Source organism: Thunnus albacares, chromosome 14 (genome assembly GCF_914725855.1).
Source record: "Thunnus albacares chromosome 14, fThuAlb1.1, whole genome shotgun sequence".
NCBI lineage: Eukaryota > Metazoa > Chordata > Actinopteri > Scombriformes > Scombridae > Thunnus > Thunnus albacares.
Window position 1 is genome coordinate 31,712,552 of NC_058119.1, and position 22,972 is coordinate 31,735,523.

Consider the following 22,972-nt stretch of genomic DNA (forward strand, 5'->3'; position numbering starts at 1 on the left):
TATGAGCTTGATGTAGTTAAAGTATTGCAGTAAAAGTACATAAGTATTATGAGCTTGATGTAGTTAAAGTATTGCAGTAAAAGTACATAAGTATTATGAGCTTGATGTAGTTAAAGTATTGCAGTAAAAGTACATAAGTATTATGAGCTTGATGTAGTTAAAGTATTGCAGTAAAAGTACATAAGTATTATGAGCTTGATGTAGTTAAAGTATTGCAGTAAAAGTACATAAGTATTATGAGCTTGATGTAGTTAAAGTATTGCAGTAAAAGTAGTGGTTTGTTTCCTCTGACTGATATATTATTATATATGACATCATTAGATTATTAATAGTGAAGCATCAGTGTTAGAGCAGCATGTTACTGTTGTAGCTGCTGGAGGTGGAGCTAGTTTACACTACTTTATATACAGTTAGCTAGTTTAGTCCAGTGGTTCCCAACCTAGGGGTCGGGGCCCCTCCAAAGGGTCAGCAGATAAATCTGAGGGGTGGTGAGATGATTAATGGGAGAGGAAAGAAGAAAAAACAAAGTTCTGATACACAAATCTGTTTTCAGTTTTTGGACTTTTTCTCTAATCTTTGATTTTTGCTGAAATATTGGATCATTTGAACATTTATTGAAATGAAAGCATGTGAGAAGTTTAGAGGGAAAAATCACTATTTGGTGGAGCTGTTAACAACTCATAGACATGTGAAATGTGACCCCGACTACACACTGCTTTTTGTAAGACGTCAAAAGACAAAAAGGTTGGAAACCACTGGTTTCATCTTTAACAATGTGTTGTATTTTAAAAGCTTGAATAATTGTTCGTCCTTTAAGTCTGACTGTCGTTGCTGGAGGAGGAACATTGGTGACACAACATGAGTGTTATTATTATTATTTTTATTATTATTTTTATTATCATTATGATTATGATGATGATTATTATTTCAGTGTCAGGTGGTTTAGTCTCTTTGTGGAGTTTTTTAATTCATCTGTGGATACAAACAGATTTATGAAAAAGTTCATTTGTTTTGGTAAAATGAGGAAATGTGTGTGTTGGTGACTGTGGTTAACTGTCAACTAACAGTCACACATTTGATCAGAAACATCTTCAATTAAATTCTCTGCTCACACTTTGAGCTGTGAGTTTGACACACAAACACGTGACTTCCAAAAAAGAGGAAGAAAGAGCAAGGAACCTAAAAGTGAAAGTATTCAGTCAGACTCCGTTTTAAAGTCGACAGAGCAGAAGGAGGAAACAGTCTGAGGCAGGGTGAGTGTTAATATTAGAGCTGCAAATAATGATTACTGTCATTATTGATCAACCTGCTGATTATTTTATTGATTAATTGTTTCGTTGATTAAACTGTGAAATCACAGCGTTGACGTCTTCAAACGTTGTTTCCTTTGTTCTCTTCCTGGTTTCTGCGTCCTCACACTGATGTAACGTGACACACTGCTGCAGTTAGAGAGGAGTCACAGTTAAGAACCACACAGATGTTTATCTGAAGTCTGTTTGTTGGATTTAAACTAGAGTTTAAAGTTTATCTTTGTGACATGGTTGTAGTTAAAGTAATGTAAACTAATAAGAAGCTACTAAGTTGAGAGGAAGATCTGGGTTTATTATACTGTGTATGTGTGTGTGTCTCCAGTGTTACTGGTTTACCTCTCAGACTCCAGAAGATGAACGATGTGGAGGAAGAGGAGGATGGAGCAGAATCTCTGATATCCAGCTGTCTGTCTATGAAGAGTGATCGGTCTAAAGGTCAACCTCTACTCTTCAGTAATGAACCTGGACCCTCAGACACAAAGTAAGAGACTGTTTCTACTGTTAACTGACCTGAAGATGATTCATTGAGACGGTTTCATTAAGGTTGTAGTGTAGATATAAAGGAAACACAGTGGAGAGAAATAATGAACTACCTTCCATTTAGCTGTGTTCTAGAACAGATCTTCATGTACATGTTAACCAGAGACAGAGACAGGGCTGCTATTGCTATTTGATTTTCCAGTCTAACAATCTAAAGTAGTAGCAGGTAACCCAGGGTGATATTTACTAAGGATTTAGTAACAAGTCACATTGTGTCTGACCTTATTTACTAAAGGACTGCACCAGGGTTTTGTGCAGGTAAAATGGAAGAAAATTGAGTGTTTGGTCTCCTGCAATACAGAATGTGTCTTAACGTGTTCCTGTTCGAAGACACAAAAGCCTGCTGCAGCTGATTTATCACTGCAGATTGACCACTGCAGCAGAGGAAACTGAGTCTGACATTTAACGTTTGAATAACAGAATAACAACAATCATAACAACAACAACAACAGCAGTAGCAATAGTCAGGGAAGGATGCCAACAGGACCGCGAAGGCTCGGCCCAGAACTCAGGGTTTCCTGCAAGATGAGAAAGCACAAAAAACTCCGGGGAAGAAGCAAAGTTAGTAACATGCATTGATGTTACATGAATGCATACAGATGGAGAGGAGGAGGAGGAGAGAGGAGCTCAGTGCATCATGGGAAGTCCCCCAGCAGTCTAGGCCTATAGCAGCATAACTAAGGGCTGATCCAAGGCGAGCCTGGTCGGCCCTAACTATAAACTTTATCAAAAAGGAAAGTTTTAAGCCTACTCTTAAACATAGAGAGAGTGTCTGCACCCCGGACCCAATCTGGAAGATGGTTCCACAGGAGAGGAGCCTGATAGCTGAAGGCTCTGCCTCCCATTCTACTTTTAAAGACTATAGGAACCACCAGTAAGCTGCATACTGGGAGCGCAGTGTTCTAGTGGGATAATACGTTACTATGAGCTCTTCAAGATATGATGGTGCCTGACCATTAAGGGCTTTGTAAGTTAGGAGAAGGATTTTAAATTCTATTCTAGATTTTACAGGAAGCCAATGTAGCGAAGCTAAAATGGGAGAAATGTGGTCTCTTTTTCTAGTTTTAGTCAGAACACGTGCAGCTGCATTCTGGACCAGCTAGAGAGTCTTTAGAGACTTGTTAGAACAGCCTGATAATAAGGAATTGCAATAATCCAGCCTAGAAGTAACAAATGCGTGAACTAGTTTTTCTGCATCTTTTAGGGACAGGATGTGCCTGATTTTTGTGATATTACGTAAGTGAAAAAAGGCAGTCCTTGAGATTTGATTTATGTGGGAGTTAAAGGACATATCCTGATCAAAGATAACTCCCAGATTCCTTACGGTGGTGCTGGAGGCCAGGGTAATGCCATCCAGAGCAGCTTTATCATTAGATAATGTGTTTCTAAGGTGTTTAGGGCCAAACACAATAACTTCAGTTTATTCTGAGTTTAGTAGCAGAAAATTGCACGTCATCCAGGTCTTTATGTCGTTAAGGCATGCTTGGAGTTTGTTTAACTGATTGGTTTCATCTGGCTTCATTGATAAATATAATTGGGTGTCATCTGCATAACAATGAAAGTTTATGGAGTGTTTCCTAATAATATTACCTAAAGGAAGCATATATAAGGTGAATAGAATTGGTCCAAGTACAGAACCTTGTGGAACTCCGTGTCTAACTTTTGCCTTCACGGAGGATTCATCATTAACATGTACAAACTGAAATCGGTCTGATAAATAGGACTTAAACCAGCTTAATGCAGTTCCTTTAATGCCAATTAAATGTTCCGGTCTCTGTAATAGGATTTGATGGTCAATTGTGTTGAATGCGGCACTGAGATCTAACAGGACAAGTATAGAGACAAATCCTTTGTCCGATGCAGTCAGGAGGTCATTAGTGACTTTCACCAGTGCTGTCTCTGTGCTATGATGCCTCTAAATCCTGACTGAAAATCCTCAAATAAACTATTGTTATGTAGAAAATCACATAACTGATTAGAGACTGCTTTCTCAAGGATCTTAGAGAGAAATGGAAGGTTAGATATAGGTCTATAATTGGCTAAAACACCTGAATCAAGAGTAGGCTTCTTAAGAAGAGGTTTAATTACAGCCACTTTAAAGGACTGTGGTACATAGCCTGTTACTAAAGACAGATTGATCATATCTAGTAAAGAAGTGCTAACTAAGGGTAAGGCTTCCTTAAGCAGCCTAGTTGGGATGGGGTCTAAGAGACAGGTTGATGGTTTAGCTGAACAAATCATTGTTCAAGTTAGTTCAGACAAGTCTACTGGAGAAAAACAGTCCAAATATATGTCAGGATTTACTGCCGTTACCAAGGTTCCTGTGTTTGGGGAGAGAACGGTGCCTGTTGAGGGCAGGAGGTGGTTAATTTTGTCTCTAATAGTTAGAATTTTATCATTAAAGAAGCTCATAAAGTCGTTACTACTGGGAGCTATAGGAATACATGGATCAGTAGAGTTATGACTCTTTGTCAGCCTGGTCAAAGTGCTGAAAAGGAACCTAGAGCTGTTTTTATTCTCTTCTATTAATGCTGAGTAATAGGCGGCTCTGGCATTACAGAGGGCCTTCCTATATGTTTTAACACTATCTTGCCAGACTAAGCGAGATTCTTCCACTTTGGTGGAACGCCAAATCCTTTCATATTTTCATGATGTTTGCTTTAATTTGCGGGTTTGGGAGTTAAACCATGGAGCTAACCTTTTGTGCTTTATATCTTCCTTTTTAAAGGGTTGATGGAGTCGAGTGTTATTCGTAATGAGCCTGCAGCACTATCAACAACATTATCAATTTGGGAGGGACTAAAGTTAACATAAGAGTCCTCTGCAGTATATCATATTAGCTTGAAGGAGCCCTGTGGATTTTTCTTGTTAACACACAAAAAGCATTGACTTTGTTTACATTGTGTGAATACTTTTGGTCTATATAATATGTTGAATCCATTTCCCTCCTCATGAAACATTTGCAAAGCTCATTTTTGAAGCTAGTATTTTAAATCCTGCTTTGTTTACATCCATGTTTACTAGCTTGCACTCTTCTTCTTCTTCTCTGCCTTTGCAGGCACTTTTTTGTGTCTGTCTAATTACTTTTGAACCCTTGTAATGGCAGTTTATATTATTTTATTTCAAATTGAATGTGCTGAGACCTAGAACCTGAAGAACAAAAAACTGTGTAACTGTCCAAATACTGACAGTCTGGACTGTTTATGTAGTGAAAGAGCTGCATCAACTTATGAGCTGTCAGTTGGCCACTACTAATGTCATGTGTCATAAAGAATGTGTTAATGTCCACAGAGAGAGGAAGAGGAGGGGTGTTTCTGTGGAGGAGCAGCTGTCCTGCTGTTCTTTGTGTCAGGACGTCCTGAAGGATCCAGTCTCTACCAGCTGTGGACACTGGTTCTGCAGACAGTGCATCACTTCATACTGGGACCAGTCTGCTTCATCAGGAGACTCCTCCTGTCCCCAGTGTGCAGAAGGATCCAGAACAAGACCTGGACTGCAGACAGACAGTCAGACCAGCACTGTACAAAGTAAGACTGAAGATCTGTCTGCTGATGTCATCATCTCTGAAAACAGGACAGGAATCTTCCTCCTCTATCCTACTGAAAATTAACACAGTCAGACATATCTCTTTTTAATTATACATTTTTCCTCTCTTTCAGCAGAAAGTGGTCTGCAGGAGGTTTTAGATGAACATAAGATCAGTCTGAGGAGAAGATGTGAATGTGTGACTGAAGGAACTGATAAAGCAGGAAGTGAAACACTCCTCAACAGGATCTACACTGAGCTCTACATCACAGAGGGACAGAGTGAAGACGTTAATACCCAACATGAGGTGAGGCAGCTTGCAACAGTTTCCAAGATGGAGACCCTCCATGACACTCCAATCAAGTGCCAGGATATCTTTAAAGTCTTACCTGACCAACAGAAACTCATCAGAGTCGTTCTGACTAACGGCGTTGCTGGCGTTGGAAAAACCTTCTCAGTGCAGAAGTTCACTCTGGACTGGGCAGAGGGCTTGGAAAACCAAGATGTCAGTCTGGTGATTCTGCTTTCATTCAGGGAGCTGAACTTGATCAAAGATGAGCAGTACAGTCTCCTCATGCTGATCCATGTTTTCCATCCAACATTACAGAAGGTCACTGCAGAGAAGCTCAATGATTGGAAAGTTTTGTTCATCTTTGACGGCCTGGATGAAAGCAGACTTTCACTGGAATTCAACAACATGAAGGTCGTGTCTGATGTCACACAGAAGACATCAGTCAACATGCTGTTGACAAACCTCTTCAAGGGTAATTTGCTTCCCTCAGCTCTCATCTGGATAACTTCTCGACCTGCAGCAGCCAATCAGATCCCTCCTATATGCTATATGTGTTGACAGGGTAACAGAAGTACGAGGCTTCACTGACGTCCAGAAGGAGGAGTACTTCAGGAGGAGATTCAGTGATGAAGAGCTGTCCAGCAGAATCATCTCACACATCAAGACATCCAGGAGCCTCCACATCATGTGTCTCATCCCAGTCTTCTGCTGGATCACTGCTACAGTTCTAGAGTACATGTTGACTAAAGACCACAGAGGAGAGCTGCCCAAGACCCTGACTGACCTGCACTCACACTTCCTGCTGGTTCAGACAAAGAGGAAGAAGCACAAGTATGATGAGGGACATGAGACGAGACCACAGGAACTGATGGAGGCTGACAGGGAACTTCTTCTGAAGCTGGGGAGGCTGGCGTTTGAACAACTGGAGAAAGGAAACATCATGTTCTACCAAGAAGATCTGGAGCAGTGTGGTCTTGATGTCCCAGAGGTCTCACTGTTATCAGGAGTTTGTACTGAGATCTTCAAAAGAGAGAGTGTGATCTTCAAGAAAACAGTCTACTGCTTTGTTCATCTGAGCGTTCAGGAGTTTCTGGCTGCAGTCTACATGTACCACTGTTACACCAACAGCAGCACAGAGGTACTGGAGGACTTCCTGGGAGAAGACTACACAGACAGCAAATCAAAACCAAAGTCTTTCCTCAAGAAATTTTCAGCTTTATTCAGAAACAATGATAGGCATGATCCATCTGACAGCAATCATGATTACTCATCTCTGGATGTCTTCCTGATGGGAGCCATGGAGAAATCTTTCAGAAGTGAAAATGGCCACCTGGACCTGTTTGTTCGCTTCCTTCATGGCCTTTCTCTGGAGTCCAACCAGAATCTCTTAGGAGGCTTGCTGGGTCAGACAGAGAACAGTCCAGAAATCATCCAGAGAGTCATCAACAACCTGAAGAAGATGAACATTAATGTCTCTCCTGACAGAAGCATCAACATCTTCCACTGTCTGATGGAGATGAACGACCTCTCAGTACATCAGGAGATCCAAGAGTTCCTGAAGTCAGAGAACAGATCAGAGAAGAAACTCTCTGAGATCCACTGCTCAGCTCTGGCCTACATGCTGCAGATGTCAGAGGAGGTTCTGGATGAGTTGGACCTGAAGAAGTACAAAACATCAGAGAAGGGACGACTGAGACTGATCCCTGCTGTGAGGAACTGCAGAAAGGCTCAGTAAGTCCAGATGTGATTAACATTATAAATCAGTGTAGATAAGTAGTTTAGTTCTTCAGATATAAATAATATAAAATTCTTATTATTGTTAAAATAGTGCTCTGCTTGTTTATAGCTGAAATAATATGTCAGTTATATTTAGTCACAGATGTTCTTGACTTGTTTCAAATGTTGATTTTTCAGTTGGTTGTGTCTTCTTCTATTTATCTTCCTTTGGGTGATGAAGGCGTCATTCAAATCTGGTGAAACAAATGAAGGACTTTAGAGGTTGTGGTTGAGGTTTTATTACAGCAGCATTTTATCACAACATATATCAGTATTTTCCAGTTATCTGTGAATGCAGTAAAGTTATTATTACATGAGCAGGTTCTGCAAATAATATATAATCAGACATACAGGTAATACCTGAATTTACACATGCATTAGACTTTAAAATAAGATCTGAATAATTTTTTATCTGTTTCTGAATTGCACTGTATTTATTCTATTTTGTAACAACCCTGTAAACAGTTTTAATGTCTTTACAGCACTTTGTAAACATGTTTTTGAAACATGTTGTGTAGATGAAGGATTATAATAATAATTATTATTAATTGTTTTATATAATTTAAATTGAGTATGTTGCTGTGACATAGTGGTTTGGTGGCACAAGTAGAGAATAGTCATCAAATCATCAAACTGATTCAATAATGTCAGTTATACAACAATATCTTAAGTTTTCTAATATTAACCAACATTAGCCTCCGTAAACTACTGGTCATTCGAGACAAAACCCCTGAGTGTGTTGAGCTGAGCAATGGTGCCTTTTATTTCTCATGAATTCAACTTTTTATTTTAAAGAGGGAAGTTGTGTTACATAGTCTTGTTTTTAAGTCTTTCTTATATTCTGTTTGTCACAGAAAGAAACTCGTAGTGACTACTATCCATGAAAAAAGCTGCTAAGAGGCTAAGCAGGCTCATAACTGTGACACGTTCATACAAATCCATACTGAAGTCCAGATGTGTTTTATTCTGTTTATTAATGAAAACAAAAAAAGACTGACAAGAGTTGTTGTACTGGAATAATTAAAGCAAGACTAAATTATACCTGATGTGATGTGACAGTCAACAGAAAATATGGGAAGCCTGCTAACCCTCTTTGTCTCTCTGTTCCTGCTGCCATACAAGTGAACAGGTAAATAATGTGAAACCAAACCCATGTGCCAATTACCTGTAAGTGACAGAACATGTGCAGCCTAAATAAACAATAAACAACACAGGCTAAATACACATTTTGGCTCCTATAAAACTACAAAACAGAATGGTAGAATTCAGACCGTTTAAAGAGATCTTATACACATTAAAGGTCAATGTTATATTTTAATGCTGGTACTCTGATAACATCTGATGACATCATGTTGAAAATAATTCAACCTTATTGGTTTGTTAAATGTGTTTGTGCTGAATCAGTTTTTAGATTCTCAGAAAAGAATGTTGACAACTAAACATCATGCAGTCATCTGTCATGCACATCTAAATATTTAATTACATTCATATTTAATTATGTACAGCTCTAATAATGTGAAGCCATCTGTTTCATTTGTGTTTGTCAACAGTCACTAAATTTTCCTGCTTATGGATGTGAACCTGACAGCAGCAGGTAGCAAAGAGAGATGATCTTTCTCAACTGTAACTGTTCAGTGAGTTGAACTGAGTAAAAATATCCTGGAGTCAAATTAAAAATAGTGGACAGTAAAAATGGTTTTCTAATCAAGATGCCTCATGCTGACTTTGTGGAGACAGACATGTGATCAGAACACAGACAGACTGTGAACATTATGGAAGCCTCAATGTAAATCCATTTTCTCTCCCTTCATCTGCAAGATTAAAGCAAAACAAAGATTAAGAGTCTGCAGGTATGAGAGAGAGTGATGAGAATTATTGTTTCATTCAAGTTTAGTGAGATATGATTAGCGGAACTCTTGTTTCCCGTTATCTCTCTACTGTGGCTTTCCATTAAAGGAATAAAATGCCCCAGAATTTAAAAAAAAGTTTAGCTGAACAACTGATGTGAAGAGCAAATGTTAATCAAAATAAGGAAAGTTAAACTGTTTCTTCTTCAAATATATGATATTATAAGTAAATACAAAGTGTCCACTTTCATGATAACATATGTTGTCATATATGTGTCATTACAGACTTTCTGACTGTGGACTCTCAGAGACTCACTGTGAAGTTGTGGCCTCAGCTTTGAAGTCCAACCCCTCCCATCTGAGAGAGCTGGAGTTGAGCTACAATGACCTGTATGACTCAGCAGTGAAGCTTCTGTGTGCTGGACTGGAGAGTCCAAACTGTAAACTGGAGACTCTGGGGTCAGTTCACTGGCTGTAGTGTTGGCAGTTTTTTCTATATATCCAATTCAAATCCTTCACTGAAATTTCAAATGTTTGGTTCATACATTTGCAGGATACAGAGAATACAAATCTGTAGAATTTAAATGTTTTCAGGAAATCAAAATCGACAGTCTTCTTTTGTGTAAAAATGACTTTCAAAGTTTCAACTAACATGAGGCTTCAGCAGTCTGAGTTACACATATCAACTAAGTATCTTTGTGGTTCTTCAGTGTTTCCTTGCTGACCTGTAGTGGAGAAATCGTAACTCAAAGAGGGAATTTTGCACTAAATAGTCTGTAACTTTGAGTCACTGTCAAAGCCTCATATTAGCTTCAGCTGAAGAACTCATTTCCTACATTTTAGCTGTGTTAGGAAGAGACCACTTCACAGTCAGTATGGACAGGAGGAATGACTACTGCCACCAATAACATGTTTTAATTACACATACCTACTAAACTACCAAACACAAAAGGAAGGTCATGTAATAAATAATGAACAAGTTTTAGTCCAACATGTCTGATTTCATATTGATCCTCTAATAATGAGCTCAGCAGCATTTTATGAATCAGTGTTGACATGAATATGTGTCTGAATGTCGTGGTGACATTTGGATGATGTGTGTGGAAGGCTGACATTATGATGTACCACAATAACACAATGACAAAGTCACTCTGCTCATTTTAGGGGGAAAAGCTCACTGATGAGGACATAATGTTGAACTACACATTTAAAACCTGAATCCATGTGATTGGATTATAAATGGATTTTAATCTACATCATTTATCCTTTATTCAGATTGATTAACTGCAGTTTTATGTACATATTTTATTTTTTACTGTAAAAAGTTTATTTGGTAGTTATAGAAGATGACTGATTCTTAAAGAAACTGTAGAAAATGTCCACTGTTAGTTGTTAAAGTCTATTAATGTTTATAATTTTTGGTAAAGAGTCACATCTGTATACAGATGATCCTCTCAACTAATATCTGTTTTAAACTGATCAAGTTTACTTGCTGAAGGAGAAATATTTCTTTATTATGTTCTTTAATGTGTTTTAATGAATGATGTCTGATCACTGATATTGATCCTTCAAAACACACACACACACGCACACACACGCACACACACACGCACACACACAGACACGCACACACACACACACTCACACACACACACACACACACACACACACACACACACTCACTTACAAACACACACACTCACACACACACAGACTGATACACACACACACACTCACTCAAACACACACACACACTAACACACACACACACGCACACACACACTCACACACTCACACACACACACATACACACACATACACACACTCACTGACACACACAGACACACACACACACTCACACACACACACACACACACACACACACACACACACACATACACACACTCACTGACACACACACACTCACACACACACACACAAACACAAACACACACGCTCAGGATCAATGCAGGTGTTTAAAGTATAAATATATAGAATATATTTTTATGAATCAGCGTTGACATGAATAGGTGTCTGAATGTTGAGAACTCTTCTTCTTTTGTTTGTATTTGACAGTTTTTTAACCTACATCCTGTTGAGTTCAGCTGTTTTGAGTTTCCATTTTCTAAACTTCTACATTCTAAACCTTCTTCAGCTCTGAACAGATTATGAAACATTGAATGATTTCAAGCAGGAACTTTTTCTTTTAAAGTGACGTCATTTATTCTTTATTCAGATTGAGGCGCTGCAGTTTGTCAGAGATCAGCTGTGATTATCTGGCCTCAGCTCTGAAGTCCAACCCCTCCCATCTGAGAGAGCTGAATCTGGGAGGAAACATCCTGAAGAGTTCAGGAGTGAAGCTGCTGTCTGATCTTAAGGAGAGTCCAGACGGTAGACTGGAGACTCTGAGGTCAGTAGAGAGTTGGAGTCAGTCCGTGCTGGTTTCAGCAGTCTTGTATTAAACACAGTTAGTATCAAAGTACAGATCCAGTATTTCCTGGTGAACCTTCAACCTTCTCAGTGGCTGCTTTCCTCAGTGAGGCTGTGAGAGGAGAAGGGTGACAGGCTTCAGGATTGGACAGAAAGACAGAGAGAGAGAACAGTCAGCCAATCAGATCAGTCAGAAGCTTGTTGTGATCATGTGTAGGGATGCACCGATCCGATTTTTTCAGTCCTAATACCAATACTTTTTGGTATGGGCCGATACAGAGTACTGATCCAATATCAGTGTTTAATTAATAAGCTGTTTGCCTCACTGTGTGGAAGAGACTGGGATCATTCTTTTATGTATAAGGCAACATCAGTCTCGACTTAAACTTTGCTTTCCTAACTCTGTAAAACAAAATGTAACAAATAAATACATAAATAATATCTATGTATTTATTTGTTTAGCTTTTAAAATATAATCATGAATTCATGAGTGAGTGATTCAAGTCATTCATTCACAAGAGAAATGGGATGTGTTCAAGACAGCAAATAAACACCTGATTAGGGTTGCTAGCATTTAGCTACAATGATTCAGCAACATTGGTCTTGAACTGTAATCCAGATATATGACATTATATACATTGATATTATATTCATAAGAGAACATTAAACATTTTGCGTGCACACACACAGACACACACATACACACGCACACACACACACACATAATGTTAGTTTTTATTTATTATTTATTATTTTTTATTTGTTGAGACTTGGCCAAGGAGAATTTTAAACTTTATCAGTACAGTTGTCTGTGCTCGATGCCGTCTCAACTCTGGTGATTGGGTCCCAGGTGGTCAGTCTTTAAATCCCTACAGATCATACCATAAATACTATATGCCCAGAAATGGTCAAATTCAATGCATCTACTGTATGCAAAGCCCAGCCTATTGGCTCATTAGTTTCTAAACATGGACATTTGTTTACCCGTGTTAGTTCAGTCACGTTACATGGAGCTTCAGGTCACCATCAGCACATTCTGGTCTGGAGACGCTATTGTCTGAATATACCAATGGAATCTGAGCAATCACTTATCTGTGGTGTCTGGGGAGTCTTGGGGCCATCTTTCCTGTCCTGGGTAACCGTGACAACGCTGGTTCACTCTTTATCAGAATGGCTCCTGCTTTCCCCAAACATCTACAGACAGCTGCTGTGCACCTCAAGGAGAGGAGACAGTGTCTGTTCTGGCTTTCTACGATGCTTTCAAATAAAGCCAGTCAGACTCCCAACATGCACATTTATCTTCTTACCGTCAGATGATTTTGCTTGTAGGCCTCTCGTACAGATGAGGTTTGAATATGTTATGTTATGTTATAATATGTAAATGTGTATCTATGGCGGCCTTACATCAAGTTCAAATCAAAGTGCTTAACGTGAGTTAGAAGAAACTATTCATATGAATTCAAAGTATCAAAACAACAAAACAGTAATAAAGATAATCAACAAACTAACAAACGTACGGTTGAAAAACTGTTTCTCTGCTGCGTCTCTTTCCTTTGTCGTACCTGGTTCAATTAACCTCTTGCTGCACTGCACGTACACTATGTCTTGGCTGGTATCAGTCTCAGCCAATCAACCACGGCCAAACTATGCTAAAAAAAAAACAACAAAAAAGTCTCCAACAGTGTCTCTCTGTGAGATTTACTGCTGTCTTTACTGTGACTATGAGTCCCATGCTTGACCCAGTATCACCCAATTTGTATCCCCTAAAGTTAGAATTTTCCACAGCACTGATAAGTGAATGTCTCTGTTACTGCAGTAATGATGTGTTCATGACTCTCAGCACTTTATTTCCTCTGTGTACTTCAGTGAAATCTACAGAGTAAACAGACTTGATACCAAAACTTTACCTCGGACCTTGAGTGTCTCCGGCAGGTCTCAGACTGCCTCTCTAATTTGGCCTGTCTTATTTGCTATTTTTGTCTAATCAACGTCTACATCTACATTTCCCAATTATCTAGATCAACATTTTTCCAGTTATTCATCTCCTGCAGTTAATAACTACTTTGATCATACCTCGATCACTTTTTGAACCCTGTTATGGATCAGGACGAGGTTTCCCTCCAGTAGATTTGGGACACCATTCAGCGGACAACATCTGACATACGGACTCATTTTGACTCTAAAATTGAGACCATCCAAACGAGTCTTTCTAACATTCAAGGATCTCCTCTCCTCCTCTCTGTGTGATCAAGTCTCTGAGCTAGGGTGAGTGCTAACAAGGATAACGTGGATGACCTGAGGAAACATGTACAATCACTTGAAAAAGAAAATCCCTACCTGAAGGATGACGATGCAGAAATCAGACGTAGGTCATCCAATCTTCGCTTCATTAATGTTCCCGAACAAAGTGAGGGGAGAGACATGATCGACTTTGTGAACCAGCTGATTCCACTACTGCTCGGCAAGGAGAATTGCCCCATGGTCCTGGTCATCGAAAGGGCTCATCGCTCTCCCACCTTCAGCTCCAGTACTAGATCTGCTCCCAGACCCATCCTGGTTAAATTCTTACATTTCCAGGACAAAGTAAGGATTCTACGTCTAGCCAGAGAGAGAAGGGAGCTCACCTACAAGGGATCTTGAGTCCATGTCTACCCCAATTTCAGCAAGTGACAGTTTGATGCTGTCAAAAAGAAACTCTGGGATGCTGTATCCATGCACGTTGAGAGTGATGATGGAGGGTAAACCAAAACTTTTTCGATGTCCCGAGGATGCTGAGTCCTTTTTCCGTGACTTCTCCTCCCCATGAGTAACCATCCAACATGCTGCAGTCCTCCCAACTTTTCTTTTTGCTTGACTGAAATTATTTAGTTGCTTTTGTTCTTCTCCTCGAACACGTTGCAAAACTGGAACACTGACTATATTATTCCAGCTTCCTAAGTTTCTTTCTTTGCTCTCTTTTTGTTTCGTTATTGGCAAACTTTAATTTTCTTTTCGTTTGACCTGATGCTGCTATGTACAGTCAATGTTTGCCGTAAATTGTGATGTCAGTGACGTCATTCCACCAAAATTGTTGTAACGATGCAATGTTGCAGAATACTGAGCGTCTGTTGCTGTTATTTGTTTTTATTTTATTTTTTATATATCTTTTATTTACCCTCTTGAAATAATGAAATGGTCCTCTTTCTTTTGTGACTCATTCCTCTTATTGTGATTATCTGTGGCCATCTATATATATTTATGTTTGCTTGAATATAAGCTACTTGATTCTTTGATCTTTGATTATTATTTCATTTTCTTTATTTATTTTTATTTACTTATTTCTGACCTGGGATAAATTAAGCAGGGCCCTCCTTTTGTTTCCTTATACAGGCTATGTCGCAGTCTGAGCCTGTGGCTATTTGCTCTACTTTAGTTACCAGCCACTCACCTTGCTTTTATCTTTTTCATATGTGTGTGTATAGATGCGTTATGTTCATCGTTTTTTCTGTCTGTCCTGCTTGTTGCTCTCACTTTCCTCCTCCATCACCTTCCCTCTCCCAACTTTGTTCTCTGACCTGCTGTTTCTATTCTTTCTACAGGCACAATTGAATCAGCCAAAGGTTTAAAGGTCATTCATCGCAACATAAGGAGCCTTGTTTCAAAAATCAATCTCCTCAGAGCCTGGGTTACTCTTTATAAACCCAACATCATCACTATTTCTGAAACATGGCTACATAGTAATATTACTAATGAAGAAATTAAAATTGACAACTTCGTTCTGTACAGAGCTGATAGGGCTTCTCGAGGTGGTGGTGTGACCACATATGTTGCTTCAAATCTTGTCACTCAGTGTCTCATTCCTAATGTAGAGCCAGTTAACACTGAATGTCTTTTTGTCACCATTATTCTTCATGATAACAAACATTTAACTATTGGCAACATCTATAGGCCTCCCTCTGCTCCGACTGACTCCACTAAGTGTATTTTGTCAACAATTAATTCTCTTGAGAGGCATAATGAAATGATTATCTTGGGTAACTTCAACAGCAACTGGCTTGATCGCTCCTCCTCCAATGATAGGAATTTAATAAATAGTGTAAACCTCACTCATTTAATTAAGGAACTTACAAGAGTTGATTATCGGTCGTCATCTTTGTTGGACTGGGTACTTGTCACTAATCCTGAAAGAATTATTAAATCTGGTGTTATGTCAGACTATTTAAGTGACCACTGTGTTATATTTTGTCTCTTGAAAATCAAAATTCCAAGTGCGCCTTCTAAATATTTCAGACTGAGACAATGCAAGAACATTAATGTAGATAGTTTTATTCAAGATATAATTTCATTAATTAGAACAGATTTCAGTTAATTCCTTTTGTTGATGTTGCATAGAACTTTTTTTTACTCTGAAATTATGAACATAATTGATAAACATGCCCCCATAAGAACAATTAGAGTTAAAGGAAGACACCTACCCTGGATTAGCTCACAGTTTATCAGCCTTTTCAAACAAAGGGATAAAGCCTGGACCAAATATCGCTTGTCTAAGGATTCTGCTGATTGGGAAACCTACAGAAATTTGAGAAATCTTTGTAAAACCAAAACAAGGAATGCAAAATCTAACTACTATAAAGACAGCTTTTCACAGGATTTCCATAATCCTAGACAGTTCTGGAAACATTTGAACAATATTCTCAATAAAACTAACAAAAACCTTTTAAATCAGATACGTACAAATAATGAAACTATTACTGATCCTCTACTTATTCCCCAAGCTTTCAACCGTCATTTCTCATCTATCTGTGGTTCCCAACACTCTAATTCTCATGATATGGCTGGCTCTTTAAACTGCACTACCTCTAATGGTTCTTTTTTCTTTAGAAAAATTCTGCCTATTGATGTCTTTTATGTTATAAATGAGTTAAAAGAAAATAGTGCTGGTCCAGATGGTTTGGAAACTAAATTTGTTAAACATGCAGCTCATGTTCTAATCTATCCCCTTGTTGATTTATTTAATATGTCTATATCTACTTGTGCAGTTCCTCTTTTCAAAGGAGGAGATCCACTAGATGTGAATAACAACAGACCAATCTCCATTATCTGTACCACTGCCAACATTTTTGAGAAACTTATTTTTAATCAATTATATCAGTACATTAATCTGTGCAATATTCTATCCCCAACCCAATCTGGTTTTAGACCTAATTTCTCCACCACAATAGCCCTGCTGAAATTCACCAATGATATGTTCTCCTCCTTTGATAAAGGCCTACTTACAGGTGCAATTTTTATTGATCTTTCCAAAGCTTTTGATTTGGTTGATCACTACCTCCTCCTTGATAAGCTCTATTCTATTGGTCTATCTTAAAATGCTCTCCTCTGGTTTAATGCCTATCTTCATAACAGGCACCAGTGTGTTATCTTTCAAGGTTCTCAGTCTGATTATTTAACTGTTGATAAGGATGTTCCACAAGGCTCCATTCTTGGACCATTTCTTTTCTCTATCTTTATTATTGATTTACCACAAATATGCTCAAATTGTCTTGTTCATCTATATACCAATGATACTGTTATATACACCTCTAACTCTGATATTTTACAGATCCAGAACTCTTTACAATTTCACTGTAATTTGGTTAAAAAATGGCTTCATAATAACAGACTCATATTGAATAAGAAGTCCTGCAGCATGGTGTTTGGCATGTGACAAAGACGCTCACATCCCTGTGGCTTTCATATCAATTTTGATGATGGATCTCCCCTTGAGAGAGTTGACTCCTTCAAATATCTTAAACTTTGGACTGACCCTGAACTCTGCTTTTAGCCCCACATTGATTTTATTATGAAACGAACATTTGGTTGTCTGTGCTCACTCTATTGCTCAATTAATTGTTTTTCTTTCCATGTCAGAAATAGAATAATCTCTCAGTTCATATTACCTATAATTGATTATGCTGACATTGTCTATCTGAACACCTCTAATACTTATCTTAGACCCCTAAATGTATTGTATAACTCTCTGTGTAGATTTATTTTGAGGTGCCCATATAGAACTCATAATTGCTTTATGTTTGAATCACTTAATTGGTTGCAGCATAAAGCTAGAAGACAGTTTCACTAGGTTCAGTTCATCTTTAAATGTGTTTACTTTAATTGTCCTTCCTATTTGAAACAGTTTTTGGTCCCATTTAGATATTCTTATTCACTCAGACATGTGCAATATCCCTTCTTTTCTGTCCCCAGAATTTTTAAAGAAATTGGATGCAGGTCTTTTCAGTACAAAGCTCCAGCTGACTGGAATAATCTTCCTCTTTCTCTTAGATCTACTAACTCTTTTCGCTGCTTCAGGATTTCTTTACTTTGTCATCTTAAAACAACCTGTTCATGCTCTTAATTTGTGTGTATTTGCAATTAGAAGATGAATTGTTTCAAGTGCTCTCGGCACTGATGAAACTGATCTGTTTTTTACAGGTCTTTTCTCATTTCTTGTACCTAGTTTCTTGTATAACTGCTGAGGGTGGGGGTGTGGGTGGGAGATGGTGAGAGAGCTGTCTGTATCTGTGTATTTGTAGTCTATGTTTGTTATTTAACGTTGTCGTAAGTATGTGTTATGTTCTGTATTTTGTGTTCTTAGGACTCCCTTGAAAATGAGATGCTACATCTTAAGGGGCTATCCTATTAATAAATTCAAATTCAAATTAAAAAGTCTGTGCAGGTGTGTGAGCTTGGAGCTCAGTGTGTTCACTTCAACACATTAACATGAGAGCTGAAAGGAAGCTGGCTTCGCTGCACAGCTGTTCCACTTCTGGTCTGAACAGGACTGAAGTCCCTGCTGCTCTTTATACTGGATGTGCTGCATCACTGACTGACAGCTGATGAAGTGAGTCTCACTAAACACTGATTTATGACCTCTGTTGTTTCTTCTTCTCTCATCAGATGGGAGGAGATGTGGTGGTCTCTGTCAGAGTGTGAGTTAACATCCAGGAGTGTGTGTTGAGAGAGGATCAGCTGAATCCTGATGATCCATCTGGACCGGAGTCTGGATCTGGATTTTGTCATCTTCACTTAAGTCTCTTAACTGACTACAAACTGAACCGATATCTCTGGATTTTGTTGAATCAGCACTTTACAGATGTGTTATACATGAGCTGTTTGATGCAGAAAAGATTAAAAACAGGTGTTATAAGTCAAACTCTGACCCTGGGCCCATATTTATCAAGTGTCTCAGAATCACACTGAGAGTTAACGAGGACTAAAACTAATTAATGAAGCAGAAGAGAATTTACTGTGACTGTCAGCAGGAGAAGGATTACTCCTGGGAGAGAGTGAGACGTCGCTGTTTTACCACAGTCAGAGCAGCAAAGTAGAAATAATGATGACGTGTTGTAGTTTTCTCACAGTCTCAGCTGGAAATATGAAACAGTGGTAATTTGGTATATTATGTGTATAGGCAGGTAAACAGGCAGGTAACTTACCAAGGTTATGGAACAAAACTATGATGCCAAAATTCATTATAAGATGATATTTACAAGGTGTAAAGAAAGCCTGAGAAATAAATGTAGCCTATATGTTAATGAAGATAACAGGTAATTAGACTCAGCTGTGTGAAATGATCTTGGTTCAGCCACATGATTTCACAGCCTGTAATAGTGCTGCATCTTGCACATATTGCACAGACACATGTTGCAAACCCTCTCCATGAAGAACATCTTCTCTTCCACTGTCCAATTCCTCTTTCAACTACACCCCAAGTTAACTTGTGTTCTCTACATGAAGGTAAATACAGCGTAACAATAGAAACATATATTGTTCAGGTGCATCCTCCTCTCTCAAATATCAGGCTGTAGCTCTGCTGTTATTTGAAGGAGCCTCAAAAAAAAAAAAGCCTATAAAATATTTGAGCTGTTGTAATGAAGTTGAGATATCCTTCATTCTGCAGCTGATATGATTGTGTGTAAATCAAAGTTTTAGTGGGCTGTAACTGAGGACCCTCGTCATGCTCATTATCTTTACGACGTGCATTAAGCCAGATCAAAGTTTGATTCATGACTTCCATCATTGTCGCTTCTGACAGAATCGTCACTGTTGCACAGCTGCATTTTCTCCGTTACCATAAAGTGTAACATTGTGAGGACGTTCTGTATTTATTTAAATGATGTTCTGTAGAAACATCATGTGTTCTCTGCATCACACACAAAGTCAGTCTCACTAATGATTCTGTTTTAGTCCAAACAATCTTTTAATAAGCTCAGTGTCATCAAGCGTTCCCAAAACATCTCTCCTCTCAGGGAATATCTCTGCCTGAACTCCATCTCCTGCAGCTCCGAAATATTGGCAGAGATACGAATCATTTACCAAGTTTAGAAAGTTGATAAAAGGCTTTTTCTCCTAAAAGTAGAAGCAGAGATGCGTCACTCTGATCATTTTTGGCCAGTTTGGAGTGATTTCCTGCTCTGAGACGCTTGATAAATACAGGCCCAGATGTGACAGATGTGACAGATTGGATGTCCACAAATTTCATTCAGTTAAATTGTGAAAGAATTTATCATTGGTCCAGAAAACCTGCATGCAGGTCAAATCATATCTTGGTTCCGTGGTGAAAAACTTTGTATATTTTGATTCCAGTCTAAGTTTTGATGATCATATCAGCAGCTGGTCCAGTCCTGTTTTCACCATTAAAACATATTCAAATAATATCTATAAAACCAGCACAGAACACTGCTGCTGTCAGACTTTGAACTAAAAGCAGGAAAAGAGATCATATTACTCCATTTCTATCATCACTTCACTGGTTACCTGTTTGTTTTAGGATTGATTGTAAAGATTTGATTGATTACTTTTAAAGGCTCTTCATGGCTCCAGATGACATTTCAGAGTTGCTCTGTGTGTAAATATTAAAGGTATCTAGCTTTTATATGCAAACATATGATGTCACAATGAATAGTTTATATCTCATAACAATATTTAAAGTCATTTGCATCAGGCTGTAAGTAAACACTGGTCAGCCAATCAGGTGGCTTTAACAATAACTATATAATTTAAACTTGTAGGTGAGATCATGTGATCCAGCTGTGTGATCCAGCTCTATCCAATCACATCCTTTACATCTTGTTTCCTACATTAGTGCAGCATCTTGCATGTATTGTACAACACTGCACACAGTGATAATGATGCAAACGGACTGTGGACACAACTTCATTAAAAACATGAAATGTTTCTTCTCCACTGTCCAACTCATCTCCAGCTAAACCTCCTGTTGACTTATGTGTCCTTACAGCTCTTTGAAATATATCTCTGCCATCAGCAGTTTAAAACTAATGAATCAATAAAGCCATGATTTGCATGAATGCAGCTTGTTTTTCTATAAGTTGACACTGAGTGATGGGAAATGAATTAGTGCTGATTATCAGCACAGATAAATATGGATCCTGGTCTTTGCTGTCAGGGCTCTGGATCAACCTGTTTGAGGAGCTCAGTCTGATAAGTCATTATCTTCCTTTAAATCACTTCTTCAAACTCATTTTATCCACTGATCTACTGATTCTTGTTGTTTTATATGCTGTACATCTTAAATGTGAATCTAATGTGTGTTTTACTGGTTTATTTTCTTCCTGTATGTGTCTGTTAGTTTTGTGTAAAACATTGTGTAACGTTGGTTTTGAGAAGTTTTATAGACTTGTGAAGGGAGGGTGGTGGGATGATGGTGGTCGGAAACAAAGACCAAATTCTAATAAACATCAGTGGAAATAAATGAACTTGCAGTGTTTTTATTCTGTGTCAAGCTTCAGCTTCATGTATAACATCTATTTTTATTGTAGTTATTTTTTCTGTCTTTGTGTATAAATGAAGCATATTTGATTGAATCTGTGTTCTTTGTTTTGTTTCTGTGGATCTGTTAGATGTTTTTGTCGAACCACTGGACCACCAGGACGCCATCTGAGTTTTTGGTTACGTTTTATTTTAAAGCTCCATTATTCTTATAATTTCTTATTAATTTCTTCAAAGTTTCCAGGAAAGAATTGTCTGTGTAATTTGGTCTATTTATAGATTTCCATTTCCACCTGAGTTCATATTTATTCATCAGTCATTTATTATTGGAAACTTTATTCTCATATATGTTGAATTGTATGTTTTTCTGCAGATGAAACATGTTTGCATGTTTGTCTGACCTGCTGTGAACTGACTAAAAGACTTTAGCTTATGCTAGCTTAGCAACTGGAATTCATTCATTGGAAGTGAACCAATTGAACACTGTCTTTATTTGACCTATAAATTAGTGATAAAGTACTTGGTTCTTTCCAGGAAATTTACTAACTTTAGATTGTCTGTGTTTTCTTTATTCCTTCACTTTATTACTGAAATCAGGTGAAATATACAAACAAGGAAACAACGCCACCAAGTGACTATACAAGAAAACAGCAATCCATACAGACTGAACACACATAACAAGGAGGAATAAATACATTTTAAAACATGTGAGGAGAGGAGAGTAAATCTAGTTAGAGATGTCTCTATTCATCATTTTGTCTATCAAATGTCAAAAAATAGAGAAAAATTAAGATTAAGAGGGAAATTGGTTTGCAGTGTTTGTCCAAAACTTAACAAACACAAACAAAGAAACACACACACTAAGAAGAAAACAGCAATCCATACAGACTTAAACCTGCAGTGGAACTTCTGTCTCCCCCTTCTGGCAGTGAGAGTAAATGGTTTCCTGGATGTAACTCCGGCTCTATACAACCAGGTCCGGCTGTGGTCTGTAGCACCTCACGCTGCGCCTCCTTCAGCTCGGGGCTATTCTCCTCTTATTTAACCTTTAAGGTTCAGCCAGCGGTGGATAGGTGTAGAGGGCTTTCATGACCAGAAGTAACCTCTTGCTGTGTTCTCATCTGGAACACAGTTGTGATGGTTCTTTATCTCTTTCATGCGTGAATTATTAAATCACAGAGTAATATTTTTTTTATTGTTTGTTTTTACTCTTAAACAAGTGAAAAATTATGGCAATAACTTTTTTTTTTTAAATATATTGGAGTTAGACATTTATCTGCTGTAGTTGACACATGTTATGCATCAACAGTATAAAAAGTGATTCATGGAAATCAATATAGGTCCAAAAAACATGTTTTTTTAAGATACACATTTATACACTATCAACCATTAAACTACATAAACACAATATACACATTTATACACTATCAACCATTAAACTACATAAACACAATATACACATTTATACACTATCAACCATTAAACTACATAAACACAATATACAC

At 38.1% G+C, this 22,972-nt stretch overlaps 1 pseudogene; it reads left to right on the forward strand.

Annotated features, from left to right (window-relative positions):
* Window positions 1-1,681: 1,681 nt before the first annotated feature.
* Window positions 1,682-19,178, forward strand: LOC122996605 (annotated as a pseudogene).
* Window positions 19,179-22,972: the final 3,794 nt, after the last annotated feature.